Source organism: Bufo bufo, chromosome 3 (assembly GCF_905171765.1).
Source record: "Bufo bufo chromosome 3, aBufBuf1.1, whole genome shotgun sequence".
Lineage (NCBI taxonomy): Eukaryota > Metazoa > Chordata > Amphibia > Anura > Bufonidae > Bufo > Bufo bufo.
In genome coordinates, this window is record NC_053391.1 from 246,240,403 (window position 1) to 246,245,754 (window position 5,352).

The following is a 5,352-nucleotide window of genomic DNA, read 5'->3' on the forward strand; positions in this document are numbered from 1 at the left end:
TTCGCTCAACCCCTGTATGTGCGAGATCTTACAGCAGAAGGAGGGGGGAGGGAGGGAGAGCGAGAGGCGGCACAGAGGATTAGGAGGCGGCGCAGAAGTCTGGAAAGGCGGCGCTGGGCACGAACGGCGGCGGGTGCGGCCGGCACGTTGCATCCATTAACATCCCCTTGGGCACCTTTATTTGTTTGACTGATAGGTTAGTAAAAGCTGTTTTTTAGCTAAATAAGCCCACAGATGACATTTATAAGCCCACATTAGGAATCGTGAAGACGCCCTGAACATCAGCATATTTTTAGCTGACAAGGGTGAAACCTGGTGACAGAATCCCTTTAATGTGTTATGTTATTTAGACACAGCTCTCAGCATGCTTAGCCAGCCTTCTATCTGACTGGCTAAGCATGCTGAGTGCTGTGTCCATAAATCATAACACAGCTCTATGAAAATTACTGTTTCTGGCTGCTGTTGTCCACAGTCCACAGCAGCTAGAAAACAGTAATCTTCATAGTCATGTTAAATGATCACTATAGTGTCAGGAAAACAAAGCAGTTTTCCTGACACTATAGTGCCCTGAGGGTGCCCCCACCCTCAGGGTCCCCCTCCTGTGGTCCCCCTCCATGTTGCCAAGATAGACGCCAAATGAAGGGGTAGTTGCAGGAACAAAATACTTTAATGGTATCGATAAAATATATATGTAATTAACACACTGAGTGCAGTTCCATAAAAAGGCCCAGCAAAATCCTCAGCACCAGGCCCATGATGCTCTTAATCCGGCCCTGCCAACAGACCTTACCAATCCCTGTTCCTTCCACGTACTACTCTAAACTTAGGTCCATGTTCAGATCCTTCATATGGAACAAAAAAAGAGCTAGAACGTCATATAAATCTCTGTCATATACAAGAGAGAGAGGAGGTATATCATTACCAGATCCCGAATTGTATGGCAAAGCTGTATTACTCACTAGAGTGGTGGACTGGATGATTGCCCCCAAACAGAAATCCTGGATCCCGATGGAGGAATCTTTACTTGGGCTTCCTTTTAGAGCGGCTCTGTTAGGACGTATGTCTCCATTACCTTTACATTCAAATATTACCCCTGTTATGAAAGCTACCCTACATGCATGAAACACCTTGCAAATCTCGCCCCTAAGCTCCCCACTCCCATCTCCCACTCTCAGAATTAGGCCTCATGCACACGACCGTATTTTTTCATGGTCCGCAAAACGGGGTTCCGTTGGTCCGTGATCCGTGACCGTTTTTTCATCCGTGGGTCTTCCTTGATTTTTGGAGGATCCACGGACATGAAAAAAAAGTCGTTTTGGTGTCCGCCTGGCCGTGCGGAGCCAAATGGATCCGTCCTGAATTACAATGCAAGTCAATGGGGACGGATCCGTTTGACGTTGACACAATATGGTGCAATTTCAAACGGATCCGTCCCTTATTGACTTTCAATGTACAGTCAGGAGTTAATATACCATAGGATCGGAGTTTTCTCCAATCCGATGGTATATTTTAACTTGAAGCGTCCCCATCACCATGGGAACGCCTCTATGTTAGAATATACCATCGGATTTGAGTTACATCGTGAAACTCAGATCCGACAGTATATTCTAACACAGAGGCGTTCCCATAGTGATGGGGACGCTTCTAGTTACAATATACTACGAACTGTGTACATGACTGCCCCCTGCTGCCTGGCAGCACCCGATCTTTTACAGGGGGCTGTGATCAGCACAATTAACCCTTCAGGTGCTGCACCTGAAGGGGTTAATTGTGCGTATCATAGCCCCCTGTAAGAGATCAGGGGCTGCCAGGCAGCAGGGGGAAGACCCCCCTCCCTCCCCAGTTTGAATATCTTTTGTGACCAGTGTGCGCCCCCCCGCCCCCCCCCCGTTATTGTAATATCATTGGTGGCCAGTGTGCGGCCTCCGTCGCCCCCCCCTCCCTCTATTGTAATTTCATTGGTGGCCAGTGCGGACCCCCCCGGACCCCCCTCCCTCTATTGTAATATCATTGGTGGCCAGTGTGCGGCCTCCGTCGGCCCCCCTCCCTTTATTGGAATATCATTGGCGGCCAGCGTGCGGCCCCCCCTCCCTCTATTGTAATATCATTGGTGGCCAGTGTGCGCCCCCTCGGCCCCCCCTCTATTGTATTAATATCATTGGTGGCCAGTGTGCGGCCTCCCCCCCCCCCCCCCCCCCCGATCATTGGTGGCAGCAGAGATTCCGATCGGAGTCCAAGTTTAATCGCTCTGGGGCTCTGATCGGTAACCATGGCAACCAGGACGCTACTGCAGGCCTGGTTGCCATGGTTACTTAACAATATTACAATATTGGAAGCATCATACTTACCTGCTGCGCTGTCTGTGTCCGGCCGGGAGCTCCTCCTACTGGTAAGTGACAGGTCTGTGCAGCGCATTGCTTAATGATCTGTCACTTACCAGTAGGAGGAGCTCCCGGCCGGACACAGACAGCGCAGCAGGTAAGTATGATGCTTCCAATATTGTAATATTGCTAAGTAACCATGGCAACCAGGCCTGCAGTAGCGTCCTGGTTGCCATGGTTACCAATCGGAGCCCCAGAGCGATTAAACTGGGACTCCGATCGGAATCTCCGCTGCCACCAATGATCGGGGGGGGGGGGGGGAGAGGGGAGGCCGCACACTGGCCACCAATGATATTAATACAATAGAGGGGGGCCGGGGGGGCCGTACTGGCCACCAATGAAATTACAATAGAGGGAGGGGGGGCGACGGAGGCAATCTTGTGTGCATCCGTGTTCTTTCACGGACCCATTGACTTGAATGGGCCCGTGAACCGTTGTCCGTCCAAAAAATAGGACAGGTCCTATTTTTTGGACGGACAGGAAACACGGATCACGGATGCGGCTGCAAAACGGTGCATTTTCCGATTTTTCCACGGACCCACTGAAAGTCAATGGGTCAGCGAAAAAAAAACTGAAAACGCCACAACGGCCACGGATGCACACAACGGTCGTGTGCATGAGGCCTTAATGACATAATTCACTTAGCTCCCCAAGCCCTAAAAGCAGCCTATCTACAGAGATTAGTCAGTCTAAATTGAGATTGATAGATCTCTATAACAATGACCAACTGATTTCTACAAAAGCATTAAGTGATCTTTTGAAAATACCTTGCTCAAGCTTTAATGGGATTCACTTTTTGCGGGCTTACATGTCTCAAAACGCCCAATTACACAATTTGCTACGCCCTATAATATGGTTTGAGCACATTATTTCTCAAGATTCTACCCCACATAAATTGATCTCACAGTAGTATAACAGGTTGAGGACTCCCCCCGCCGCCCTAACGCCAACTTTCATCAGATTGTGTATTTTCATCCAAATCAGGTGAACGGTGTAGGAATTACAACATTTTGCATATGTGCCTCCCATTTGTTAAGGAACCAAAAGTAATGGAACAGAATAATAATCATAAATCAAACCTTCACTTTTTAATACTTGGTTGCAAATCCTTTGCAGTCAATTACAGCCTGAAGTCTGGAACGCATAGACATCACCAGACGCTGGGTTTCATCCCTGGTGATGCTCTGCCAGGCCTCTACTGCAACTGTCTTCAGTTCCTGCTTGTTCTTGGGGCATTTTCCTTTCAGTTTTGTCTTCAGCAAGTGAAATGCATGCTCAATCGGATTCAGGTCAGGTGATTGACTTGGCCATTGCATAACATTCCACTTCTTTCCCTTAAAAAACTCTTTGGTTGCTTTTGCAGTATGTTATGGGTCATTGTCCATCTGCACTGTGAAGCGCTGTCCAATGAGTTCTGAAGCATTTGGCTGAATATGAGCAGATAATATTGCCCGAAACACTTCAGAATTCATCCTGCTGCTTTTGTCAGCACTCACATTATCAATGAATACAAGAGAACCAGTTCCATTGGCAGCCATACATGCCCACGTCATGACATTACCACCACCATGCTTTACTGATGAGGTGGTATGCTTAGGATCATGAGCAGTTCCTTTCCTTCTCCATACTCTACTCTTCCCATCACTCTGGTACAAGTTGATCTTGGTCTCATCTCTCCATAGGATGTTGTTCCAGAACTGTGAAGGCTTTTTTAGATGTCGTTTGGCAAACTCTAATCTGGCCTTCCTGTTTTTGAGGCTCACCAAAGGTTTACATCTTGTGGTGAATCCTCTGTATTCACTCTGGTGAAGTCTTCTCTTGATTGTTGACTTTGACACACATACACCTACCTCCTGGAGAGTGTTCTTGACCTGGCCAACTTTTGTGAAGTGTGTTTTCTTCACCAGGGAAAGAATTCTTTGATCATCCACCACAGTTGTTTTCTGTGGTCTTCCGGGTCTTTTGGTGTTGCTGAGCTCACCAATGCGTTCCTTCTTCTTAAGAATGTTCCAAACAGTTGTTTTGACCACGCCTAATGTTTTTGCTATCTCTCTGATGGGTTTGTTTTGTTTTGTCAGCCTAATGATGGCTTTCTTTACTGATAGTGACAGCTCTTTGGATCTCATCTTGAGAGTTGACAGCAACAGATTCCAAATGCAAATAGAACACTTGAAATGAACTCTAGACCTTTTATCTGCTCATTGTAATTGGGATAATGAGGGAATAATACAAAACTGGCCATGGAACAGCTGAGAAGCCAATTGTCCCAATACTTTTGGTTCCTTAACAAGTGGGAGGTACATATGCAAACTGTTGTAATTCCTACACCGTTCACCTGATTTGGATGTAAATACCCTAAAATTAAAGCTGACAGTCTGCAGTTAAAGCACATCTTGTTCGTTTTATTTCAAATCCATTGTGGTGGTGTATAGAGCCAAAAATGTTAAAATTGTGTCGATGTCCCAATATTTATGGACCTGACTGTAGATAAATGTTTTTCCCCGCAAGACACCCTCAGCATATATAACTCTTCACATAAGGCCTCGAGATGTGTCAAGATTCAAGAGAATAACTATAAAATTATCACTCGGTGGTATAAAACCCTGACAAGACATGTTTCTACTCAGTTTCGGCGTCTGACATATGTTGGAGATGTTCAAAGCAGAGAGGTACTTTTCTCCACATATGGTGGACGTGCCCGATTTTACTAAGTTGGTGGGCAAAGATTTTTCAAACATGCAATGAGATCTGTAGATCTAATATTACTCTAGCACCGGAAATTGCCCTCCTAAATCTTTACCCTAAAGATCTCCCCCCCCCCACCTAATCTGGCACTTTTTAAACATCTAGTAAATGCTGCCAAATTATTAGTCCCATTACTTTGGTTGTCCGCAGACGTCCCTACTACGGAACAATGGTTCCAGAAAATTGACCAGATCTACCGCCTAGAGGAGTTATCCTCATGGGAAAT